Source organism: Mustela nivalis (genome assembly GCF_964662115.1).
Source record: "Mustela nivalis genome assembly, contig: HAP1_SCAFFOLD_442, whole genome shotgun sequence".
Classification (NCBI taxonomy): domain Eukaryota; kingdom Metazoa; phylum Chordata; class Mammalia; order Carnivora; family Mustelidae; genus Mustela; species Mustela nivalis.
The window spans coordinates 164,802-185,931 of NW_028136213.1; the positions used below are offsets into that span (position 1 = coordinate 164,802).

The 21,130-nt window shown below is 42.7% G+C and overlaps 1 pseudogene across 1 annotated transcript in view; it reads right to left on the reverse strand.

The window, feature by feature from the left end:
- Nucleotides 1-10,710, reverse strand: part of LOC309857151 (renalase-like) — a 75,681-nt pseudogene extending 64,971 nt beyond the window's left edge. The window contains exons 1-5 of the transcript in view: nt 10,613-10,710; nt 6,329-6,336; nt 2,597-2,935; nt 1,275-1,378; nt 471-613 (exon numbers count right to left, since the gene is read on the reverse strand). The product of the transcript in view is annotated as a renalase-like (transcript). The remainder of the gene's footprint in view (nt 1-470; nt 614-1,274; nt 1,379-2,596; nt 2,936-6,328; nt 6,337-10,612) is intronic.
- Nucleotides 10,711-21,130: the final 10,420 nt, after the last annotated feature.

A 21,130-nucleotide genomic window follows, 5' to 3' on the forward strand; every position in this document is an offset into this window, starting at 1 on the left:
TATAACACTGAACAGGCATTGAGAAAAATGAAGCATACTGAATTTGTTGTTATGAAAATAGACCTAAGATATGATTCAGTTGATGATGATGTATTAGGATTTTCCAGAGAAACAGAACCAATAGGAGGCATACAGATAGATAATTGGGGGGGACTGATTTATTACAAGTAGACCAAACAAGGTGTTGGTTTATGAAAAATAATCCCATTGGTATACTTTAAAAGAATAAATATAAACACACATGAATAAATAAATAGAGGCAGCCATGTAAATCAATACACAGATCCATAAAGTTTTTTCTAGAAGCACACATTGAAAACTATTATTAGGGATAAAAGAAAATCAGCTATTGGTAAAGAGAAGAACATCTATTTTATAACTTTCTTTATAGTATTAATATTTAATTATGTTTACAATGTTTATCTTTAAATGCCAATAGTAAAATGAAGCAGAGAGACTCCTATCCCCACCTGATTCTTTCAAGAAGTGCTTAATGATTGAATAAACTCCTTAAGGTGCCTCAAAGTTACAGTCTCCTTCTTTCATCACCACCCCTTCAAGAGGAGATGTCAGAGGCTTCAAAATGCCAAGAGCTAACAGGTCATCATAACAACTGAAATAAATCAATATATATGATATAATTAAATACCACTATCAGTTAGCTTAAAAATACTGTATTCTCTTCCAAGAATTCTTAGAGAGTATCACTCTACATAATTAGAAATCTTCATATGATCGACTCAGTGCATGTTTTACATTAAAAAAACAATTCAAGGGGCACCTGGCTGGCTCAGTCAATTGATCAGGGGAATCTTGGTCTTGGGGTGGTGAGTTCAAGTCCCCATGTGGGGTACAGAGTTTCCTTAAAAAATCAGTAAACCATCATCCAGGTGAAGAACAGAAACGTTCTGTGAATCTATAAATCTTGCTGACATTAGCTGAAGGCCTATTTTCTTGTATATCTCAAAATTACAGACAGTGAACATAGAAAGGTATGCAGTTCCCCCAGGACTAGTTGTCCTCTTTGCCAACATAGCACAGTAATTCATATTTAAATCGAGCCCTGGATGTAGCATTTCTTCCAGTCTCCAGGAACACCCTTGGGAGGCACGGACTCTGGCTTTCCCACTCAACTCAGGCTAATGCCATCAACGATGTTATTGTAGTATCTTCACTATATCACAAGGGGCAAGGTGTCGCTCTGTTAATAATGGATGATTTCTATCTTTTTACATCCTATGGGCATGAAGATTGATTCCTGCCAACTAACTCACCTTTGGTGTTGCTTGGCGTAGTGAGGCGTGCAGGTGATGTACTGGGCACCCAAGTCAACCGTGCTCTGTGGATTATAAGCTTCTGGCTGTCGTCATTCTTCCCCCTTGGATTCATTCACAAGAAACATCTTAGTGCATCAGAATGACTTTTTTGCAATGAACACCTCAATTATGCACCCCAGAGTGAGCCAAAGAGATTAGGGCTGTATTAAAAGAGGACTTTGTTGTGCTTTTCTGTTTTAGTTTTGGGCTTTGTCCTCTACCATCGTTAGGACAACTTGGTCACTGCGAGGTATTTTTAAAGAGGATACAGCGGTGTTCAGCGCTGTGCCTGGCCCCTGGATTCACACATTTAAACAACAGGAAAGGGTGCGTGGAGAACATCCAACGAAAAAACGCATGACATGTCAGAATAATCACTGGGAGCATGTTTTCACTCCCGCAAATGGGTTTCGTGAGAAAAAAAAAGGAGTCTGGCAACGAGATTTTGGTGGTCCTAGTCCAAGGGCACTTTGGGATCCTCGACATGTGCAGATTGCCTGGAAGGCATGGCCAGGCCCAGATGAAAACCAAAACAACAACAACAACAACAACAACAAAAACCGTGCACTGGCCAAGGAGGTAGGCCCAAGCTGGGCAAACTTCCAGAGCTCCTGGGCTGCCCTCAGGGTGGCACACCTCCCGCTCCTCCTCCCTGACCCCGCGTGAGACTCCTCCCCCTCTTGATCCCCCGACCTGTGCTCCTCCAGCCAGGGCTCCTCCTGCTCTTCCCAGACCCTGACCAAGGTTCCCTCTCCCTGCTCCCGCCCCCCCCCCCGCCATGCCCACTACTCCAGCCCCGGCTCCTCCTGCTCATCCCGGACTCTGGACCCTGACCTAGGCTCCCTCTCTCCCTATCCCCCCTTTCCTCCTACCCTAGGCTCCTTCCTCCTCCCTCACCCGCGCGGGGATCCTCCCGTCTCCCGCCCTAAACCCCCACTCCTCATCCCCAATGTCCTCCCTCCTCACGCTCCTGACCCCGCTTGGGGATCTTCCTACTTCCCACAGTGGCCCCCCTCCTCCTACCCAGGGCTCCTCCCGGTCCTCCCTCCCCGCCCCGCGGGGCTCCTCCCACTCCGTCGCGCGGGGGTCACCGCCTACTCCACCCCCCTAGGCCATCCCTGGGGAGCTGGAGGCTCCGGTCACGTGACCGAGCGTGCACCGCGCACATTGCCGCAGGGAGGTGGCGGCCGCGGTGACCGGATCGTCCCACAGCCCTCCCGGGGTGGGCCGCCAGCAGGCGCCGCATTCCTCTCCCGGGTTTCGACCACCCCACGACTCACCTGAGTCCCCAGCTTCATCCCACACCATGAGGTGCACTGGACGAGGCGCCTCCTTCCCGAGCAGCGCTGCGCACAGGCTTCCCGTCAGCCCGGCGCCCAGGATCAGCACCCGCGCCAGGGCCGGGAGTCTCGCCGCGAGGCCGCACCCGGCTGTCGGGTTCCGTGCTCCAGGCTCGCCCAGCCTCGCCCGCGCGCAGTGCCGCCCACCGGCCTCTAGGGGGCAGACGGGAGGCGAGCGGGCCGCTGGGAGGGGCGGGCCACGCCCGGGTGCTCCCGAGCCTCGCGGAGGGGGCAGGGATGCAGGATGGAGCGTGACAGCACCGACCCAGGCCGGAGCCGCTGCGGGAGTGACCGCGCAGTCCCGCAGTGCGGAGGGAGGGACCCGGACGGCCGCTGCTCACCTCCTCCGGAAGCACGTGTGAGTGCAGGAGCTGTCCTTTTCAGGGTGGCCCAGGGCTCTGTGGCTGCCCTGTAACCCTGAGCCTCAGTTTCTCCATCTGTCAAAGGGGGACCCTAACGTCTGCGCGTCAGATTGGTGACCGTTCACCAGAAAACTTGAGCTCACTCGGCTCTTCGGTCCATATTTTAGAACACATTCCACGTGCTCTGAGGTATATAAAGATGAGCAAGTCAAGGACACATGACCTGTTGGTTTCCCTTCAACATTGTCCTGGAAATTCTCAGTGAAACAACAAAAAGCAATGAGAACTATGAACCGTTAAAAAAACAAAGAATTCAGTTACCCTAGATTGTAGATAACTAGAGAAACTGGATAGCTATGAGAAGTGCTAAGAAAGTTGACAGTGGTAGCCAGATAATGAAAACATTTAAAAATTAAAGGTTTTACTTTATGCCCCCTTATGAAGAAATTACCATACATCAAATTGGTGGTGGACCAATAGTACATATATCTGATAAAAGAAAATATAGATGAAATATAGAAGAATTACAGCCTGTAAAAAGACATAAGAATAAAAGATAGAACTGAACAGAAAAACATTAAAAACATAGTTATTTACAACTTGTGTGTTGCACAATGCACAGGACAAAATATAAATAGCAAACCGGAGTAGAGTTTGATAATATATCAAAAATCCTAAAACTCTGTCCTTTGAATGAAACATACCAGGTCTAGACATTTATCTGGGGAAAATAATATATAGCTATACATTAAGATTTATATAAAAATGTGTTTACCTCAATGTTATTAGAAACACTGATGTCTAGGGGCACCTGGGTGGCTCAGTTGGTTAAGCGACTGCCTTCGGCTCAGGTCATGATCCCAGAGTCCGCGAATCGAGTCCTGCATCGCGCTCTTCTCCCGCTGACCTCTCTCCTGGCATGCTTTCTCTCTCAAATAAATAAATAAAATATTGAAGAAAAAAAAAGAATCATTGACGTCTATAACCAACGAACCTACTAAGAAAATATGGCTTTAAATATTTAAGGACATACAGAAATTTACTCATTCTATAATGTTGAAAAACTGGCTACAAAACTAGTAAAATCCCAGAGTTTTACAAACACACAGAGACAAGTATAACTGCAGTATTAGAGAAATTCGAGAGGAAACAGATGTATCTACATTTTTCTATTAATTTCAGGTTTTATAAAAGCCATATGAATCTATTAATTTATTTGTTATAAATAAAATAAAGCTTCTATTCTAGGCAGAAGAAGTTAATCAATCCCCGCTTTAAAGAGATTTCACAACCACATGCTAAAGACCTCAGAACTGTCTGGAAAGGAGGTTTGAGGTAATCTAGTTCAACCGCGCTCTGCCACCAGCATTTTACATAATGTAAATATATACACTAAGTTAAAGTGAATTTGCCCAAATTTATGTAGTATTTCAAGGATGAGACCAGGGCAGGTCCTCCTGAATTGTTTTGAGTCTGTTCTCAAACAGCTCCTGCTTCCTCGTTTCTTGTACAATCAGGCCTAAAACCTCATGGTCATCTTCCATAGTTTCACTTTTGTCACTGTTATTTATTGGTCCTCTGTCCTTTTGACCTTTTCTCCTCTGTTTCTTATATTCAATCCCATGCAATTCTACACCAGAAAACTCAAGCTTTACTTTTTTTCCTTTTTCTTTCTTTGTCTCTTTCTGTCTTTCTTCTTCTTCTTCTTTTTTTTTTTTTTTGTTTTTTATTTTGTTTTGTTTTGTTTTGTTTTGTTTTTTTTGTTTTACTCCGGGCTCAGTTTTACGACCCTGAGATTGTGTCCTGAGCTGAAATCAAGAGTGGGACACTTAACAGACCTAGCTGCAGAGCTGCCCCAAGCAGTCATTACTTCTTAACTGGATTACTATAATGACTTTTTATTATTATAATGACTATTATTTCATTATTATTATAATGACTTTCTCCCCTTTCCTAATCTATGTTCTCTCCTGAGCTTCTGGGTCAGTCACTACCATTCTCAGAAAACTTGCAGTAGCACTCAGTTTCATACAGAACCAAGTTCAACTGCTTGGCATAAAAACTGTTCAGTGATAATTCCCCACCCTATCTTTATATCTTAACCTTGGTAATCTTCGTATGTCCTGTGCTATAGCTAAATGGAATTATTTTATGTTCCCCCCAAATTGTCCACATATCTGTGAAAGCGGTAAGCCTTGTTTATGTAGTTCTTGAGTACAGAGCATACTTTCTTTGACTTGTATTTCTAGTATTGTTCATTTGCATGAATTCTTCACTCTTTTCCTTTTCTGATGTGATCAATAATATGTTCTTTAAAAAGTATGTAGAATTGGAGATGGTTATGAGCACTGAATGGAGGTGGCTATCATGGCTGTGATTTTTCATTAGTCTTTAAGGACTAGTATAACCACCCACCTAACCCCCATCCCCAATCTCCAGAATGGGTTCCATCAGCCCAGAGTTATAACTGTAGGGTTGTAGGTCCATGGTTGGCTACTGGTACTAGTGCATCTTTCTGGGACTTTTGAGAATGACTAGACAACTAAAGAAAGTAGGATTGCAAAATAGCTAGGACAGGCTTCTGTATTTACTCTTCCTAGCCACCTTGACCTTTGCTCTTCTTTCCTGTTCCTGATCTTTGCCAGGCTGGCTCTTTCTGTTCATTTAAGTCCCACTTAGAAGTCACCTAAAGGAAGCCTTCTCTAACTATTTGACTTAAAAGAACCACCCTGTGACTTTATACCCCCAACCTGTTTCATTTTCTTCATGTTACCTAATCACTTTTAGAAGTTATCTTGCTTTCTTGCCTACTTATTTGTTGTTTACTTAATAGTGTTTAAGAGGATAGAAACATTGTCATAGTCAATGTGGTATCCCTGGCAACTAGAATAAGTCACATTCTCAGACACCGAGCTCAGTAACTCTGCCTAGAAGGTATGCAAGCCGTTCAAGAATTATGCTTAAACTAAGATAGGCTGAATGGTAATTCAGTAGGTCAGTTTCAGTATTGAGAATACTTTCTCAGAGAGTGCTTTTTTATGGTATAATAGGACTGTAATAATATAAAAATATCATGCCAGTCAGCAAAGGTTGTCTGCTTGTGTGAGGCACAGCTCTGTCTGTTCTTACTAACCGTGTTATTGATAACTTCAATAACCATTAATGGCAAATCAGTTTTTGATGGCATAAAATCAAGGTGAATAGCCTCATAGGGTTACTTTAAGATCAGGAATTTAAGAGATTTCAATAGAAGTCACTGAAACAAATTTAACAACAACAAAAAAATGGAGGAGGTTATTTGAAGTCTTACCTTTGTATCTAGAAAACAATTTTACAGAATCAAGGAAAGAGAGCTTAGAATTTTACTGGGCTTATGTGTCTGGGTGCCTCAGTTGGTTAAATGAGGGCTTTGAGTTCAAGCCCCATGTGTAGCCTACTTAAGGAAAAAAAAATTGTACTTGGCCTTAAGTTTATTTTGAGTTAACAGTATAATAGAGCTGTTAAGACAAAAAACTAAATATAAACCTAAGCTATGATAAATGGATTAGTGTGCAGAACAAGGAAGGTGATAGTCCCACACTATTTACACTGCTCAGAACACATTTAGAATACCAGGTTCATTCCTGGACCCAAGATTTCAAAAGGATCATTGAGAAATGGGGCCATTCCAAGGAAAAGTGTCCAGGATGATAAGCGGACTTGAAATTATCTTGCTTGAATAGGTAAGAGGGATAAAGTTTGCTAGATTGCTAGCCTGAAGAAAACGTCACGAAAACATGAAAACCATCTTCAAACATGTAATAGATCTTCAGAAAGAAAAATAATTGGATACATCAGTATACTAAAATCAGTTGATGAAAATTATAAGAAACTAGATTCTGGCTTAAAGATATTTAAGGAATAATATAGATATTTATTATCTGTATTATATATTAAATATCTATGTTATTTATTGAGAATATAGATATTCTCAAAGAAGAAACTTAAGGAATAATTTTAAGTAGGTGCATCTAAAAATGGAACACATTTCCTCATGAAGTAGCTCTCCAATAGGGACACCTTCGGAATGTGGATGGGCACAATGGGGGATATTGTCAAAGAAACTGAAGTACTGGATAGGACAGTGGTCCTGGGACAGCAGTCCTCAAACAGGATACGTATAAGTAAATGAAGATTTTCTAAATGGTAGACAGAATTTTAAGGAAGCCAGTTTCCACTGTCTGAACTGCTGAAAGTACTTTCCACTAATACGTCTAGAAAAGCCTTTGTGGTCAAGCAGATTTGCCTTTCCTACCTTACCCTTTCACAGTTGCTCTTTACCAGCTTTGTAAGAATTCTCCAGATTTACCACCAACATGAAAGACTAGAGTTTTCTGAATTCAACTATATATTTACCTGAACAGTTTTATAGTTTCACATGATTTCCCATTACTTATTATCATCCTTTTAATTTCAGCTTGAGGAAGTCCCTTTAATGTGTACTGTAAGGCTCAACTATTACCGGTGATAAAGTCCTTCAGCTTTTACTTGTCTGAAAAAATATCTTCCCTTCCAATTTGAAAGGCAGCTTTGAGAGACTATGGACTATGAAAAACAATCTGAGGGTTTTGAAGGGACGGGGGGGGTGGGAGGTCGGGGTACCAGGTGGTGGGTATTATAGAGGGCATGGATTGCATGGAGCACTGGGTGTGGTGCAAAAAATAATGAATACTGTTATGCTGAAAATAAAAAATAGAGAAAATAAATAAAATATTAAAAAAAAAAGAAAGGCAGCTTTGTTGGGTTGTTGAATGTTCATGGTTGGCAGGGTTTTTTTTCCCCCTTCTCTTCTTTCTTCCCTTCCTTCTGCACTTTGAATGTATATTCAATATATATTGAATAGGGGGGCCTGGGTGGCTCAGTGGGTTAAAGCATCTGCCTTTGGCTCAGGTCATGTTCCCAGGGCCTAAGATCGAGTTCTGGGTTGGGCACCCTGCTCAGCTAGGAATCTGTTTCTCCTGCATGCTGCCTCATGCACATGCGTGATCTCTCTTTCTCTCTCTCTCTCTCTCACACACAAAAATAAATAAAATCTTTAAAAAATTAAAAGATTAGGGGCGCCTGGGTGACTCAGTGGGTTAAAGCCTCTGCCTTCGGCTCAGGTCATGATCCCAGGGTCCTGGGATCGAGCCCCACATCAGGCTCTCTGCTCAGCAGGGAGCCTGCTTCCTTCTCTCTCTCTGCCTGCCTCTCTGCCGACTTGTGATCTCTGTCTGTCAAATAAATAAATAAAATCTTAAAAAAAAAATTAAAAGATTAAAAAAAAACAATAAATCGTTTATCATCCAAGATCATTTATCAACTTTTCTAAAAAAGGTCATTTTCAAAACATTCATAAAATACGTAAAGAATAAATGAAAATCCTAATAGAAAAGGGACAAAGTTATAAATAAGAAATTCAAAAAAAAAGGTGGAAAGAGCTCACTAAAAACACAAAGATGCATGAACTCAGTCATAATTATGTAAATACAAATCAGAACACAGAAAGACACCAGCTTTAACCTGCCCCACTAGCAAAAATTTAAAATTTTTAGTTATAAAATACCTAGATGCGCAGAGAGAGTAATTTTCATTCATTGCTTTTTCAAAATTTTTAAAAAGATTTATTTACTTATTTTAGAGAGAGAGAGAGAACACACGAGTGGGAGGGGTAGAGGGAGAGGGAGAGAATCTCAAGCAGACTCCCCACTGAGCTCAGAGTGGGGCTCCATCTCACCACTGAGCTCAGAGTGGGGCTCCATCTCACCACTCTGAGATCATGACCTGAGCCAAAACCAAGAATCAGATGCTTAACTGACTGAGCCACCCAGGTGCCTCCTCATTACCACTGATGAGATATTCTTTCAGAGGAGCAGATGGAACCACTTAGTTTAATTAAAAATTCACAATACCATTTGGCACAGCAACTGTGCTGTTAGAAACTGGTTCTACAGATATACCTAAAGAAGTGTGACACAGTTAAACAATGCAGCAATAGTGGTATTAGCGAAAACCAAAACAACCCCTCATCCCACCAACAACCTAAATATTTTCCAGAAAGCTACTCCTGACATAAGCAATGAATTTATTTATTCATAAAGAAATCATATAACACTGAACAGGCATTGAGAAAAATGAAGCATACTGAATTTGTTGTTATGAAAATATACCTAAGATATGATTCAGTTGATGATGATGTATTAGGATTTTCCAGAGAAACAGAACCAATAGGAGGCAGACAGATAGATAATGGGGGGGGGGGGACTGATTTATTACAAGTAGCCCAAACAAGGTGTTGGTTTATGAAAAATAATCCCATTGGTATACTTAAAAAGAATAAATATAAACACACATGAATAAATAAATAGAGGCAGCCATGTAAATCAATACACAGATCCATAAAGTTTTTTCTAGAAGAATACATTGAAAACTATTATTAGGGATAAAAGAAAATCAGCTATTGGTAAAGAGAAGAACATCTATTTTATAACTTTCTTTATAGTATTAATATTTAATTATGTTTACAATGTTTATCTTTAAATGCCAATAGTAAAATGAAGCAGAGAAACTCCTATCCCCACCTGATTCTTTCAAGTAGTGCTTAATGATTGAATAAACTCCTTAAGGTGCCTCAAAGTTACAGTCTCCTTCTTTCATCACCACCCCTTCAATAGGAGACGTCAGAGGCTTCAAAATGCCAAGAGCTAACAGGTCATCATAAAAACTGAAATAAATCAATATATATGATATAATTAAATACCACTATCAGTTAGCTTAAAAATACTGTATTCTCTTCCAAGAATTCTTAGAGAGTATCACTCTACATAAGTGCATGTTTTACATTAAGAAAACAATTCAAGGGCACCTGGGTGGCTCAGTTGGTTAAGCAACTGCTTTCAGCTCAGGTCACGGTCCTGGAGTCCCAGGATCGAGTCCCGCATCGGGCTCCCAGCTCCATGGCGAGTCTGCTTCTCCCTCTGACCTTCTCGCCTCTCATGCTCTCTCTCACTGTCTTTCTCTCAAATAAATAAATAAAATCTTAAAAAAAAAAAAAAAAAAGAAAAGAAAACAATTCAAGGGGCACCTGGCTGGCTCAGTCAATAGAGCAGGGGACTCTTGGTCTTGGGGTGGTGAATTCAAGTCCCATGTGGGGTACAGACTTTCCTTAAAAAATCAGTAAACCATCATCCAGGTGAAGAACAGAAACGTTCTGCGAATCTATAAATCTTGCTGACATTAGCTGAAGGCCTATTTTCTTGTATATCTCAAAATTACAGACAGTGAACATAGAAAGGTATGCAGTTCCCCCAGGACTAATTGTCCTCTTTGCCAACATAGCACAGTAATTCATATTTAAATCGAGCCCTGGATGTAGCTTCTCTTCCAGTCTCCAGGACCACCCTTGGGAGGCATGGACTCTGGCTTTCCCACTTAACTCGGGCTAATGCCATCAACGATGTTATTGTAGTATCTTCACTATATCACAAGGGGCAAGGTGTCGCTCTGTTAATAATGGATGATTTCTATCTTTTTACATCCTATGGGCATGAATATTGATTCCTGCCAACTAACTCACCTTTGGTGTTGCTTGGCATAATGAGGCGTGCAGGTGATGGACTGGGCACCCAAGTCAACCATGCTCTGTGGATTATAAGGGCTCCTGGCTGTCGTCATTCTTCCCCCTTGGATTCATTCACAAGAAACATCTTAGTGCATCAGAATGACTCTTTTGCAATGAACACCTCAATTATGCACCCGAGAGTGGGCCAAAGAGATTAGGGCTGTATTAAAAGAGGACTTTGTTGTGCTTTTCTGTTTTAGTTTTGGGCTTTGTCCTCTACCATCGTTAGGACAACTTGGTCACTGCGAGGTATTTTTAAAGAGGACACAGCGGTGTTCAGCGCTGTGCCTGGCCCCTGGAGTCACACATTTAAACAACAGGGATGGGTGCGTGGAGAACATCCAACGAAAAAACGCATGACATGTCAGAATAATCACTGGGAGCATGCTTTCACTCCCCCAAACGGGTTTCATGAGAAAAAAAGGAGTCTGTCAACTAGATCTTGGTAGTCCTAGTCCAAGGGCACTTTGGGATCCTCGACATGTGCAGATGGCCTGGAAGGCATGGCCAGGCCTAGATGAAAACCAAAACAACAACAACAAAAACCGCGCACTGGCCAAGGGGGTAGGCCCAAGCTGTGCAAACTGCCAGAGCTCCTGGGCTGCCCTCAGGGTGGCACACCTCCCGCTCCTCCTCCCTGACCCCGCGTGAGACTCCTCCCCCTCTTGATCCCCCGACCTGTGCTCCTCCAGCCAGGGCTCCTCCTGCTCTTCCCAGACCCTGACCAAGGTTCCCTCTCCCTGCTCCCCTCCCCCCCGCCACGCCCACTTCTCCAGCCCGGGTTCCTCCTGTTCATCCCGGACTCTGGACCCTGACCTAGGCTCCCTCTCTCCCTATCCCCCCTTTCCTCCTACCCTAGGCTCCTTCCTCCTCCCTCACCCGCGCGGGGATCCTCCCGTCTCCCGCCCTAAACCCCCACTCCTCATCCCGAGTGTCCTCCCTCCTCACGCTCCTGACCCCGCTTGGGGATCTTCCTACTTCCCACAGTGGCCCCCCTCCTCCTACCCAGGGCTCCTCCCGGTCCTCCCTCCCCGCCCCGCGGGGCTCCTCCCACTCCCTCGCGCGGGGGTCACCGCCTACTCCGCCCCTCTCGGGCGTCCCTGGGGAGCTGGAGGCTCCGGGCACGTTACCGGGCGTGCACCGCGCACATTGCCGCAGGGAGGTGGCGGCCGCGGTGACCGGATCGTCCCACAGCTCTCCCAGGGTGGGCCGCCAGCAGGCGCCGCCTTCCTCTCCCCGGTTTCGACCACCCCACGACCCATCTGAGTCCCCAGCTTCATCCCACACCATGAGGTGCACTGGACGAGGCGCCTCCTTCCCGAGCAGCGCTGCGCACAGGCTTCCCGTCAGCCCGGCGCCCAGGATCAGCACCCGCGCCAGGGCCGGGAGTCTCGCCGCGAGGCCGCACCCGGCTGTCGGGTTCCGCGCTCCAGGCTCGCCCAGCCTCGCCCGCGCGCAGTGCCGCCCACCGGCCTCTAGGGGGCAGACGGGAGGCGAGCGGGCCGCTGGGAGGGGCGGGCCACGCCCGGGTGCTCCCGAGCCTCGCGGAGGGGGCAGGGATGCAGGATGGAGCGTGACAGCACCGACCCAGGCCGGAGCCGCTGCGGGAGTGACCGCGCAGTCCCGCAGTGCGGAGGGAGGGACCCGGACGGCCGCTGCTCACCTCCTCCGGAAGCACGTGTGAGTGCAGGAGCTGTCCTTTTCAGGGTGGCCCAGGGCTCTGTGGCTGCCCTGTAACCCTGAGCCTCAGTTTCTCCATCTGTCAAAGGGGGACCCTAACGTCTGCGCGTCAGATTGGTGACCGTTCACCAGAAAACTTGAGCTCACTCGGCTCTTCGGTCCATATTTTAGAACACATTCCACGTGCTCTGAGGTATATAAAGATGAGCAAGTCAAGGACACATGACCTGTTGGTTTCCCTTCAACATTGTCCTGGAAATTCTCAGTGAAACAACAAAAAGCAATGAGAACTATGAACCGTTAAAAAAACAAAGAATTCAGTTACCCTAGATTGTAGATAACTAGAGAAACTGGATAGCTATGAGAAGTGCTAAGAAAGTTGACAGTGGTAGCCAGATAATGAAAACATTTAAAAATTAAAGGTTTTACTTTATGCCCCCTTATGAAGAAATTACCATACATCAAATTGGTGGTGGACCAATAGTACATATATCTGATAAAAGAAAATATAGATGAAATATAGAAGAATTACAGCCTGTAAAAAGACATAAGAATAAAAGATAGAACTGAACAGAAAAACATTAAAAACATAGTTATTTACAACTTGTGTGTTGCACAATGCACAGGACAAAATATAAATAGCAAACCGGAGTAGAGTTTGATAATATATCAAAAATCCTAAAACTCTGTCCTTTGAATGAAACATACCAGGTCTAGACATTTATCTGGGGAAAATAATATATAGCTATACATTAAGATTTATATAAAAATGTGTTTACCTCAATGTTATTAGAAACACTGATGTCTAGGGGCACCTGGGTGGCTCAGTTGGTTAAGCGACTGCCTTCGGCTCAGGTCATGATCCCAGAGTCCCCGAATCGAGTCCTGCATCGCGCTCTTCTCCCGCTGACCTCTCTCCTGGCATGCTTTCTCTCTCAAATAAATAAATAAAATATTGAAGAAAAAAAAAGAATCATTGACGTCTATAACCAACGAACCTACTAAGAAAATATGGCTTTAAATATTTAAGGACATACAGAAATTTACTCATTCTATAATGTTGAAAAACTGGCTACAAAACTAGTAAAATCCCAGAGTTTTACAAACACACAGAGACAAGTATAACTGCAGTATTAGAGAAATTCGAGAGGAAACAGATGTATCTACATTTTTCTATTAATTTCAGGTTTTATAAAAGCCATATGAATCTATTAATTTATTTGTTATAAATAAAATAAAGCTTCTATTCTAGGCAGAAGAAGTTAATCAATCCCCGCTTTAAAGAGATTTCACAACCACATGCTAAAGACCTCAGAACTGTCTGGAAAGGAGGTTTGAGGTAATCTAGTTCAACCGCGCTCTGCCACCAGCATTTTACATAATGTAAATATATACACTAAGTTAAAGTGAATTTGCCCAAATTTATGTAGTATTTCAAGGATGAGACCAGGGCAGGTCCTCCTGAATTGTTTTGAGTCTGTTCTCAAACAGCTCCTGCTTCCTCGTTTCTTGTACAATCAGGCCTAAAACCTCATGGTCATCTTCCATAGTTTCACTTTTGTCACTGTTATTTATTGGTCCTCTGTCCTTTTGACCTTTTCTCCTCTGTTTCTTATATTCAATCCCATGCAATTCTACACCAGAAAACTCAAGGTTTACTTTTTTTCCTTTTTCTTTCTTTGTCTCTTTCTGTCTTTCTTCTTCTTCTTCTTTTTTTTTTTTTTTGTTTTTTATTTTGTTTTGTTTTGTTTTGTTTTGTTTTTTTTGTTTTACTCCGGGCTCAGTTTTACGACCCTGAGATTGTGTCCTGAGCTGAAATCAAGAGTGGGACACTTAACAGACCTAGCTGCAGAGCTGCCCCAAGCAGTCATTACTTCTTAACTGGATTACTATAATGACTTTTTATTATTATAATGACTATTATTTCATTATTATTATAATGACTTTCTCCCCTTTCCTAATCTATGTTCTCTCCTGAGCTTCTGGGTCAGTCACTACCATTCTCAGAAAACTTGCAGTAGCACTCAGTTTCATACAGAACCAAGTTCAACTGCTTGGCATAAAAACTGTTCAGTGATAATTCCCCACCCTATCTTTATATCTTAACCTTGGTAATCTTCGTATGTCCTGTGCTATAGCTAAATGGAATTATTTTATGTTCCCCCCAAATTGTCCACATATCTGTGAAAGCGGTAAGCCTTGTTTATGTAGTTCTTGAGTACAGAGCATACTTTCTTTGACTTGTATTTCTAGTATTGTTCATTTGCATGAATTCTTCACTCTTTTCCTTTTCTGATGTGATCAATAATATGTTCTTTAAAAAGTATGTAGAATTGGAGATGGTTATGAGCACTGAATGGAGGTGGCTATCATGGCTGTGATTTTTCATTAGTCTTTAAGGACTAGTATAACCACCCACCTAACCCCCATCCCCAATCTCCAGAATGGGTTCCATCAGCCCAGAGTTATAACTGTAGGGTTGTAGGTCCATGGTTGGCTACTGGTACTAGTGCATCTTTCTGGGACTTTTGAGAATGACTAGACAACTAAAGAAAGTAGGATTGCAAAATAGCTAGGACAGGCTTCTGTATTTACTCTTCCTAGCCACCTTGACCTTTGCTCTTCTTTCCTGTTCCTGATCTTTGCAAGGCTGGCTCTTTCTGTTCATTTAAGTCCCACTTAGAAGTCACCTAAAGGAAGCCTTCTCTAACTATTTGACTTAAAAGAACCACCCTGTGACTTTATACCCCCAACCTGTTTCATTTTCTTCATGTTACCTAATCACTTTTAGAAGTTATCTTGCTTTCTTGCCTACTTATTTGTTGTTTACTTAATAGTGTTTAAGAGGATAGAAACATTGTCATAGTCAATGTGGTATCCCTGGCAACTAGAATAAGTCACATTCTCAGACACTGAGCTCAGTAACTCTGCCTAGAAGGTATGCAAGCCGTTCAAGAATTATGCTTAAACTAAGATAGGCTGAATGGTAATTCAGTAGGTCAGTTTCAGTATTGAGAATACTTTCTCAGAGACTGCTTTTTTATGGTATAATAGGACTGTAATAATATAAAAATATCATGCCAGTCAGCAAAGGTTGTCTGCTTGTGTGAGGCACAGCTCTGTCTGTTCTTACTAACCGTGTTATTGATAACTTCAATAACCATTAATGGCAAATCAGTTTTTGATGGCATAAAATCAAGGTGAATAGCCTCATAGGGTTACTTTAAGATCAGGAATTTAAGAGATTTCAATAGAAGTCACTGAAACAAATTTAACAACAACAAAAAAATGGAGGAGGTTATTTGAAGTCTTACCTTTGTATCTAGAAAACAATTTTACAGAATCAAGGAAAGAGAGCTTAGAATTTTACTGGGCTTATGTGTCTGGGTGCCTCAGTTGGTTAAATGAGGGCTTTGAGTTCAAGCCCCATGTGTAGCCTACTTAAGGAAAAAAAAATTGTACTTGGCCTTAAGTTTATTTTGAGTTAACAGTATAATAGAGCTGTTAAGACAAAAAACTAAATATAAACCTAAGCTATGATAAATGGATTAGTGTGCAGAACAAGGAAGGTGATAGTCCCACACTATTTACACTGCTCAGAACACATTTAGAATACCAGGTTCATTCCTGGACCCAAGATTTCAAAAGGATCATTGAGAAATGGGGCCATTCCAAGGAAAAGTGTCCAGGATGATAAGCGGACTTGAAATTATCTTGCTTGAATAGGTAAGAGGGATAAAGTTTGCTAGATTGCTAGCCTGAAGAAAACGTCACGAAAACATGAAAACCATCTTCAAACATGTAATAGATCTTCAGAAAGAAAAATAATTGGATACATCAGTATACTAAAATCAGTTGATGAAAATTATAAGAAACTAGATTCTGGCTTAAAGATATTTAAGGAATAATATAGATATTTATTATCTGTATTATATATTAAATATCTATGTTATTTATTGAGAATATAGATATTCTCAAAGAAGAAACTTAAGGAATAATTTTAAGTAGGTGCATCTAAAAATGGAACACATTTCCTCATGAAGTAGCTCTCCAATAGGGACACCTTCGGAATGTGGATGGGCACAATGGGGGATATTGTCAAAGAAACTGAAGTACTGGATAGGACAGTGGTCCTGGGACAGCAGTCCTCAAACAGGATACGTATAAGTAAATGAAGATTTTCTAAATGGTAGACAGAATTTTAAGGAAGCCAGTTTCCACCGTCTGAACTGCTGAAAGTACTTTCCACTAATACGTCTAGAAAAGCCTTTGTGGTCAAGCAGATTTGCCTTTCCTACCTTACCCTTTCACAGTTGCTCTTTACCAGCTTTGTAAGAATTCTCCAGATTTACCACCAACATGAAAGACTAGAGTTTTCTGAATTCAACTATATATTTACCTGAACAGTTTTATAGTTTCACATGATTTCCCATTACTTATTATCATCCTTTTAATTTCAGCTTGAGGAAGTCCCTTTAATGTGTACTGTAAGGCTCAACTATTACCGGTGATAAAGTCCTTCAGCTTTTACTTGTCTGAAAAAATATCTTCCCTTCCAATTTGAAAGGCAGCTTTGAGAGACTATGGACTATGAAAAACAATCTGAGGGTTTTGAAGGGACGGGGGGGGGGGGTGGGAGGTCGGGGTACCAGGTGGTGGGTATTATAGAGGGCATGGATTGCATGGAGCACTGGGTGTGGTGCAAAAAATAATGAATACTGTTATGCTGAAAATAAAAAATAGAGAAAATAAATAAAATATTAAAAAAAAAAAGAAAGGCAGCTTTGTTGGGTTATTGAATGTTCATGGTTGGCAGGGTTTTTTTTTCCCCCTTCTCTTCTTTCTTCCCTTCCTTCTGCACTTTGAATGTATATTCAATATATATTGAATAGGGGGGCCTGGGTGGCTCAGTGGGTTAAAGCATCTGCCTTTGGCTCAGGTCATGTTCCCAGGGCCTAAGATCGAGTTCTGGGTTGGGCACCCTGCTCAGCTAGGAATCTGTTTCTCCTGCATGCTGCCTCATGCACATGCGTGATCTCACTTTCTCTCTCTCTCTCTCTCACACACAAAAATAAATAAAATCTTTAAAAAATTAAAAGATTAGGGGCGCCTGGGTGACTCAGTGGGTTAAAGCCTCTGCCTTCGGCTCAGGTCATGATCCCAGGGTCCTGGGATCGAGCCCCACATCAGGCTCTCTGCTCAGCAGGGAGCCTGCTTCCTTCTCTCTCTCTGCCTGCCTCTCTGCCAACTTGTGATCTCTGTCTGTCAAATAAATAAATAAAATCTTAAAAAAAAAATTAAAAGATTAAAAAAAAACAATAAATCGTTTATCATCCAAGATCATTTATCAACTTTTCTATAAAAGGTCATTTTCAAAACATTCATAAAATACGTAAAGAATAAATGAAAATCCTAATAGAAAAGGGACAAAGTTATAAATAAGAAATTCAAAAAAAAAGGTGGAAAGAGCTCACTAAAAACACAAAGATGCATGAACTCAGTCATAATTATGTAAATACAAATCAGAACACAGAAAGACACCAGCTTTAACCTGCCCCACTAGCAAAAATTTAAAATTTTTAGTTATAAAATACCTAGATGCGCAGAGAGAGTAATTTTCATTCATTGCTTTTTCAAAATTTTTAAAAAGATTTATTTACTTATTTTAGAGAGAGAGAGAGAACACACGAGTGGGAGGGGTAGAGGGAGAGGGAGAGAATCTCAAGCAGACTCCCCACTGAGCTCAGAGTGGGGCTCCATCTCACCACTGAGCTCAGAGTGGGGCTCCATCTCACCACTCTGAGATCATGACCTGAGCCAAAACCAAGAATCAGATGCTTAACTGACTGAGCCACCCAGGTGCCTCCTCATTACCACTGATGAGATATTCTTTCAGAGGAGCAGATGGAACCACTTAGTTTAATTAAAAATTCACAATACCATTTGGCACAGCAACTGTGCTGTTAGAAACTGGTTCTACAGATATACCTAAAGAAGTGTGACACAGTTAAACAATGCAGCAATAGTGGTATTAGCGAAAACCAAAACAACCCCTCATCCCACCAACAACCTAAATATTTTCCAGAAAGCTACTCCTGACATAAGCAATGAATTTATTTATTCATAAAGAAATCATATAACACTGAACAGGCATTGAGAAAAATGAAGCATACTGAATTTGTTGTTATGAAAATATACCTAAGATATGATTCAGTTGATGATGATGTATTAGGATTTTCCAGAGAAACAGAACCAATAGGAGGCAGACAGATAGATAATGGGGGGGGGGACTGATTTATTACAAGTAGCCCAAACAAGGTGTTGGTTTATGAAAAATAATCCCATTGGTATACTTAAAAAGAATAAATATAAACACACATGAATAAATAAATAGAGGCAGCCATGTAAATCAATACACAGATCCATAAAGTTTTTTCTAGAAGAATACATTGAAAACTATTATTAGGGATAAAAGAAAATCAGCTATTGGTAAAGAGAAGAACATCTATTTTATAACTTTCTTTATAGTATTAATATTTAATTATGTTTACAATGTTTATCTTTAAATGCCAATAGTAAAATGAAGCAGAGAAACTCCTATCCCCACCTGATTCTTTCAAGTAGTGCTTAATGATTGAATAAACTCCTTAAGGTGCCTCAAAGTTACAGTCTCCTTCTTTCATCACCACCCCTTCAATAGGAGACGTCAGAGGCTTCAAAATGCCAAGAGCTAACAGGTCATCATAAAAACTGAAATAAATCAATATATATGATATAATTAAATACCACTATCAGTTAGCTTAAAAATACTGTATTCTCTTCCAAGAATTCTTAGAGAGTATCACTCTACATAAGTGCATGTTTTACATTAAGAAAACAATTCAAGGGCGCCTGGGTGGCTCAGTTGGTTAAGCAACTGCTTTCAGCTCAGGTCACGGTCCTGGAGTCCCAGGATCGAGTCCCGCATCGGGCTCCCAGCTCCATGGGGAGTCTGCTTCTCCCTCTGACCTTCTCGCCTCTCATGCTCTCTCTCACTGTCTTTCTCTCAAATAAATAAATAAAATCTTAAAAAAAAAGAAAAGAAAAGAAAAGAAAACAATTCAAGGGGCACCTGGCTGGCTCAGTCAATAGAGCAGGGGACTCTTGGTCTTGGGGTGGTGAATTCAAGTCCCATGTGGGGTACAGACTTTCCTTAAAAAATCAGTAAACCATCATCCAGGTGAAGAACAGAAACGTTCTGCGAATCTATAAATCTTGCTGACATTAGCTGAAGGCCTATTTTCTTGTATATCTCAAAATTACAGACAGTGAACATAGAAAGGTATGCAGTTCCCCCAGGACTAATTGTCCTCTTTGCCAACATAGCACAGTAATTCATATTTAAATCGAGCCCTGGATGTAGCTTCTCTTCCAGTCTCCAGGACCACCCTTGGGAGGCATGGACTCTGGCTTTCCCACTTAACTCGGGCTAATGCCATCAACGATGTTATTGTAGTATCTTCACTATATCACAAGGGGCAAGGTGTCGCTCTGTTAATAATGGATGATTTCTATCTTTTTACATCCTATGGGCATGAATATTGATTCCTGCCAACTAACTCACCTTTGGTGTTGCTTGGCATAATGAGGCGTGCAGGTGATGGACTGGGCACCCAAGTCAACCATGCTCTGTGGATTATAAGGGCTCCTGGCTGTCGTCATTCTTCCCCCTTGGATTCATTCACAAGAAACATCTTAGTGCATCAGAATGACTCTTTTGCAATGAACACCTCAATTATGCACCCCAGAGTGGGCCAAAGAGATTAGGGCTGTATTAAAAGAGGACTTTGTTGTGCTTTTCTGTTTTAGTTTTGGGCTTTGTCCTCTACCATCGTTAGGACAACTTGGTCACTGCGAGGTATTTTTAAAGAGGACACAGCGGTGTTCAGCGCTGTGCCTGGCCCCTGGAGTCACACATTTAAACAACAGGGATGGGTGCGTGGAGAACATCCAACGAAAAAACGCATGACATGTCAGAATAATCACTGGGAGCATGCTTTCACTCCCCCAAACGGGTTTCATGAGAAAAAAAGGAGTCTGTCAACTAGATCTTGGTAGTCCTAGTCCAAGGGCACTTTGGGATCCTCGACATGTGCAGATGGCCTGGAAGGCATGGCCAGGCCTAGATGAAAACCAAAACAACAACAACAAAAACCGCGCACTGGCCAAGGGGGTAGGCCCAAGCTGTGCAAACTGCCAGAGCTCCTGGGCTGCCCTCAGGGTGGCACACCTCCCGCTCCTCCTCCCTGACCCCGCGTGAGACTCCTCCCCCTCTTGATCCCCCGACCTGTGCTCCTCCAGCCAGGGCTCCTCCTGCTCTTCCCAGACCCTGACCAAGGTTCCCTCTCCCTGCTCCCCTCCCCCCCGCCACGCCCACTTCTCCAGCCCGGGTTCCTCCTGTTCATCCCGGACTCTGGACCCTGACCTAGGCTCCCTCTCTCCCTATCCCCCCTTTCCTCCTACCCTAGGCTCCTTCCTCCTCCCTCACCCGCGCGGGGATCCTCCCGTCTCCCGCCCTAAACCCCCACTCCTCATCCCGAGTGTCCTCCCTCCTCACGCTCCTGACCCCGCTTGGGGATCTTCCTACTTCCCACAGTGGCCCCCCTCCTCCTACCCAGGGCTCCTCCCGGTCCTCCCTCCCCGCCCCGCGGGGCTCCTCCCACTCCCTCGCGCGGGGGTCACCGCCTACTCCGCCCCTCTCGGGCGTCCCTGGGGAGCTGGAGGCTCCGGGCACGTTACCGGGCGTGCACCGCG